At 32.7% G+C, this 6,347-nt stretch overlaps 1 long non-coding RNA gene across 1 annotated transcript; it reads left to right on the forward strand.

The window, feature by feature from the left end:
* Positions 1-219: 219 nt before the first annotated feature.
* LOC119086237 lies at positions 220-6,039 on the forward strand. Its single transcript, XR_005089461.1, has 5 exons — positions 220-347; positions 3,780-3,820; positions 4,499-4,549; positions 5,242-5,309; positions 5,865-6,039. It is a non-coding gene; the product is annotated as an uncharacterized LOC119086237 (long non-coding RNA).
* The last annotated feature ends 308 nt before the right edge of the window (positions 6,040-6,347 follow it).

Genomic DNA, 6,347 nt, shown 5'->3' on the forward strand with positions numbered 1-6,347 from the left:
ATAATGGACAGATTTATTCAGATAATTTGATACCTTGGTCTCAGAATACATTTAAAACTCTAGGATTCTTTGAAATAAACACCTCTGAAATGAGGCCTCAGATCTGTGGCTTTTTTATTTTCAATAATCTGTTACCCATTTTATGTCTTTCAAATCATTCAACCTGTGCCTGAAAAACAGGTTCTAATGGAATGCAGCCTGATATAAAAGGTCAGCAGCAGCTCTCCTAACAGCAGTTCTACAGTCTGCCAGACACAGCTGTTCCCATAGAATTGTTCTCCAATTTACAACAATGACCTCTGCTCTCTTCTCCCTGATGGTTGTATACAGCCTCATCATTTCTTGTCGTAAGTTGTATTTTTTACTAAACAACCTTTTTGTCAATAACTATTAAATGGATATTTAGAACAAGGTAAGACCAGTCATACCCTGCGTATAGACTCAGGGTACTCATGATAGAGGCAGAAAAGCATTTATGTTTTGGTTCTGAGAGCCTCATTGCTCTTGAAGTGCTCTACTCTATGTCTAGGGGAAGCTGCCGTACAAGTTGAATTTAATTCTGCTTCTTTTTTTGCTAACATTAAAACTTTATTTTAAAATAATCATCATTTATCCTCAGAATTATTTCTATGGTATTACATTATCCCATGTATGAAATCTAACTCTGTTAGTACTTTGACTATAACATTATTTAGAGAAAATTATATAGAGAGCTACTTAGATAAATATTAATATCTTTCATATTTTGATGTAAGTTTGGGGGTCTGTACAAGATAGCTGGTGTATTTTAGGGAAGCCCTCCTATTGAGGAATATCTCAACTGTTGTTGTTAATTTATGAAGGATTCACACTCCATTCCTCCTGGGGATTCATGCATAACTGGGATGTTTTTGAGTTTATACTTGGGGGCCACATGATCACATCATGTTTCATAATAGTAAAATTATTTACATGTTGTCAGTGTTTACTTGAGGTCTATGAGAAATCACAGATCATCAGGTATTTGGAGACACAGATTATATGTATGTGTGAAAATGACTATTCCTTCCATCACAGTGGTATTATTTCAGGGGTAGAGTATTGCTACCAGAAGCCAGAGTCATTACATAATTCTTTTTTCACCATCTAGAAGTACTCATTTTAGCATTGAAAGATTAATGATACCTAAATCAGTGACTATAAAATACACATTTCCAATTTTTACCCTATATAACTGATTATGGAAAGCATCAGTAGATAAAAGAAGCATTAGCGCTTTTTTTTGAGTGAGTACAAAAGCTTGACCTGAAGTGAAATACACTGACTTAAAGATCTGTAGCTTAGCTGCTAAGCTAGCACATGATCAAATGTTCCTAAAGAAAAACTATTTGGCTAGAGTCTTAAATGTTCAATAAATTATGAGTCACGGGGTACCAAAAGTATTACTTAATTTTTAAGTAGTTCATTAGAATAGAAACAAACCCATATATCAACTTCCTCTTGCCATGCAACAATAGAGTGGTGCAGATGTCACAGTGGATCTCCAAGAAATTCAAATTGTCCACTTCAGGATATGCTTGCTCATGACTGATTTAAATATGAGAGAAAATATTCCTAGTGTACAAACTGTAGCTGTAAATGAGAAACTCTCTGAGCAAGTCAAGTTGGGTGATGTGCACTTGTAATGGCTAGCACTTAAAGATGAGGAAAGGAAGAAAAATAGTTTGGGGGAAATATAGGGCATATAGCAATTTCTAGGACAGCCAGAGATACATTAAAAAGGCATTATCAAAAAACAAAACTAAAAAAGTGTAATTTACAAAACCAATTTAACAAGCTTTAAGATGTAAGATATGTGAAATGTCTTTTTCCTCTGTAGAGATATTTCAAAGGCTCATTCTACCATCTAATCTTTGATCTATCTATCTTCTATCTATCTCTATATCGTCTCTGTCTATATCTATCATCATTATCTCTCTAACTGTCTGTGTCTGTGTGTTTGTGTCTGTGTGTGTGTGTGTGCGCGCGCATGCGCGCGCGCTTCAGAATATATGCCAATGCCAGAATAAAGGAAAAGAGGACATTGAGATGTCTGTTGGAATCTACAACTTGAAAATACAGGATAGATACAATAAAAGTGTTTTTATTGTTTCTTCATAGACATGTGATTGGTTGGTATTTTTGACACACAGTGGAATGAAGGTACTGATCATATGTCTGACTATTCTTGATGTTAGTGCGCCACACTGGGTGAAGTATCACATGAGTATATAACAGCATTAAAATACTTAATACTGTTATTTTCAGGATTTTTATTTGAGTGATTATTTGCCTATAAAATAAAATCTTTCTCATTCAAATAAACTATATTAAGACTATTGTCAAAGAGGTTAATGATGAAGTCTCACCTTCACCAGCACATTATCTACCACAAGGTGAAACTAAGAAATAGTACTTAATCTTAGTAAATGTTATCAATTTCACATATCAAACCTTCTTTACCACTGAGAAGTTCTCATCCCAAAGACAAAAGGAAATGATTTATTGGATATAGAAGGAAGATAGTAGTTTGTAGATGAAAGAAATTTTTTAAAAAGCTGTTAACTGTTTTATATATTTAGGTAAAGAGGTAGCCTTGAATAATCAGCACCACATGCTTGATAACAATACAGAAAGATGAAAAACTCAGAATGAAAAAAATGAATGAAAACAATTTCATGTAATTCCTTAATTAAATAATTACATCTTGGAAGATGATGATGCAACTCTGAAGTAAAAATCATGTCTAGCAAATTACTTGGATTGTTCAGCACTGGAAGTCTTTTAGGAACACACATGTAAGGTATTTTCACGTTCAGCCTGAAAATCTCACCTGTAGCTCATGGATAGTCAGATACTCATTAGTGTGAAAAAAAATCTTATAGCACTAAAGCGTGATTTTCATCTGAAAATGTAACTGTTTATTACTAGAGTTCATATTTCTTTTATGTTGACAAGCCTAAAGGTTTTCTAGAACTCATGCCTCTCTCAGTAAAGTTGTCTTGCCTAACACATTACACCAAACAGCTTCTGTTCTTGGTGTTAATTATTATTATACATATCATTATTATCCACAATGTCAATTAAGATTAGGAGACTTTAAGAACATGTACCAGATACCTAACTGAGAAAAATAGAAGTTGATATAAGTTGTGGTTTTGAGTGGAATGTTTCAATTTCCCTTCAAACCTCATTCACTATGGTCAGCCCACTCACAATGTTGATAAGATTCCATTTAAGGAAATCTAAGTTCAATCTTCACAGAGTAAAGCTAAACTGTGGAGAGAATTGATTACCAACCCACATAATGATTCCTCTTAATGGCTAATCTTTCAAAGTAACTGTGAATTTGAATGTCATCTGTGCTATATTGGTGGAATACAGAGAAAATAGAGGTTAGATATTTGTTCATAGAGCTGATTTTAATCAGACTAAGCCAAGAAACATGTATTCCAGTGCTAGTTTTCTGTAAAATGTCATTTTATACCAGATAACAGCAAAAAAAAAAAAAAACAACTTTTCTTCAACCTAACATCTCATAAACATGGAAATTGTATGTGTTCCCAAAATGTAAGAGAAGATCCATGACTATAGACATTGAACAAGTAGTTTTTACTTTGTGTTGTTACCTTTTCTTTCTGCTGTGAATAGTCTGATTGAGGAGATAGTGACTATATTATAGAACATATTCCTTACAACCTTTGTCTTAATGCTTCTAGAATGTTTCATACTATAAAATTAAACAATTTCTTCTTCTTTAGAGGGTCGTCCTTTCATCATTTCCAGAAATAAAGTTGATTTGGTGAGTCTGAATGCTTTCAACTTGTTATTACACAGATTTACAAGTCAAGGTTTTCTTCTATGTTCCTACATTTTAAATCTATCTAGCACTTCTTAGCTGAAATTTGAACTAGATCATGGTTTGATTATATAAAGTATCCACTGCAGTCGATGTTATACTTTAATCTTCTTATAAAATTAATATTCTAATGACTATATGAAAACTGAAGACAACATTTCTGAGAAGTTTTAAGGAAATATTTTTAATCCCTGAAATTAAAAGTGTAACTAGGTCCATAGATGTATTTACCCATGAAATCTCAACAGTATATTACCTAAAATATTCAAATAATTATTACAAAAATACAGCATGTTCTAACATCAGATCTAGAAAGACAGAATAAACAATATGATCATCCAAAACTTAGTACAATTAATGTTGTCCTCATATATTTACACAAGGTCAATTTGATTAGCTCAATTTGCAACCCAAGCAGACTAGGGAAGAAATAAATTGTGTTAATGCAACCCATACTGCAAAAGAGTTCTGCTCAAACATATTGACTTCTCAATAAGAAAGTGCACCAAAGTGAATATTTAGATGCAATATGTTTTTATGAAGATGCTTATCAAATTTTTATTTTCTAACTGAATCTAAGGATTATTTAAACGTGACAATGTCTTTCACTATTCTCAACAGACTAAGCCACCTGATGAGATTGTTATTGAGCCACCACCAATAAATATAATTGTAAGTTCATTTTTGTAATGATTAAATAACAAGAAATGTTTTCTTTTAATTTTTAGATCTAAAAGTGGAGTTATCATTAAGTAAGATCCTCTCTCTCTCTTCCTCCCTCCCTCCCTCCCTCCCTCCCTCCCTGTGTGTGAATAGTATATTTACATATGGTTTATTGGAAATGACTTAAAGAGTGATATAGAAACATATGTTTTTTGAGTTGCATGAAGGACAGTTGAACAGGACCATGGAAAATCTTTATAAGGCATATTTTGGGTATAATTCTAGGAGTGAAGGAACAATCCATCACCAATACAGAGGAAAGCTTAGAGAAAAATGATATAGGTTATGTGCAAACACTGAAATAATTGTACATTTCATAGATATATAACTATGAGGTAAAGTAGGAAAATCTGTGCTTTGGATTCAAGTTGATGTCTATCACTCATGCAATTGACTGCCTGTCTTCAAGCTGCTAAAAGATATGTTGTGGCAATACCCAGCTCACAGTGGTATTCTATCTAGGTACTATACTTTGTAAAGTGGAGAAAAATAGGAATAAGGAGAAATTTTGTACTGTACTGTTTAATTAGATGTCTTGAGGTTTGATCCTGGCATAAACCCCTATCAATTTTATGTTATTATTAAACTAAAAGAAACTTTTGTTGGAAAGTTACCTTATGAAGTATTGCATTGTGTCATAGGTGCTCTCAATTCACTCTGTCTACAATTTCAATGGTGATCAAAGGAGATGAGATGAAAGAAGACCATGGTAGGGAAAACTTGGATATTCACTAGAAATCACAAGAGTAGGAATATAATTCTGTGAGAAAATGTAGGTACATCAGGTTAGAACAAATGTTATGTGTGTATGCAAGAACATAGATTAAGAGATGTATTTTCATCTTCCTTTAGATTCACATATGTCTGGGTTAATGTGCTTATAAATATGTAGCTATAATAGGTAGATATTGTTGGAAAAATCTTGAATCAGTGAAAATTTTTAAATGATTTTTATCTTTCAGACAAGAGCTAATGCACTGTGAAAAACAGGCAGACTAATGTATATTTTGTGGTATGTTTTTGTTCATCCACTCAGTATGTTTCTAGCATTCATAAAATTTCACTTATAATGAGATCCACTTTTCATATTTTTGTCTGTTTTTATTAAAATATCCATGAGTAACAATGTGTGGCTAACATCTAGGATTAGCAAAGATGAGTTGCTTATATTAAAGAATGAAAATATCTCTAATAAATCATGCTTAAATCAAAACAAGAATACAAATGTAGAAGTTCTAATGATGGCCTATTTGTTTACTTGCAGATGGAGTCTCTATTGCACTATTGTATACATTTTAAGACATCGAGAGCTAAGTGATCAAGATAATGTCACACTCCTGAGAATTACCTATGTTCTACAATAAATGATTTCTGCTACTTCCCACAACTAGTATTTCTACTTATCCTTAAATGAAAATACAGAATGATTATTAAGGGTCCTTCATGTGTCTGTGAGGTTTGGAGTCTGACTGGATAAATGTCTACACATATCCAAAAGAAACATACTTATGTTGAGATTTTTGCTATATCACTTATTATACAGGGAGGAAGGAGTGTATCTTGAAGGATGTGTTAGTGAATATAATCAAGATAAATCACATGGAATTATCTAAGAATTAATGAAAATATTCTGTTTTTAATTGAAAATAGATTCTTCTTTTGGACAATACATTCTGACCACACAGTTTGCCCCTTCCTCCAGTCTTCCCAGCACCCTTCCATTTCTGCTCTTCCCTATATCCACTTT

The sequence above is a fragment of the Peromyscus leucopus genome, chromosome 19 (genome assembly GCF_004664715.2).
Source record: "Peromyscus leucopus breed LL Stock chromosome 19, UCI_PerLeu_2.1, whole genome shotgun sequence".
In the NCBI taxonomy this organism is placed as follows: Eukaryota; Metazoa; Chordata; class Mammalia; order Rodentia; family Cricetidae; genus Peromyscus; species Peromyscus leucopus.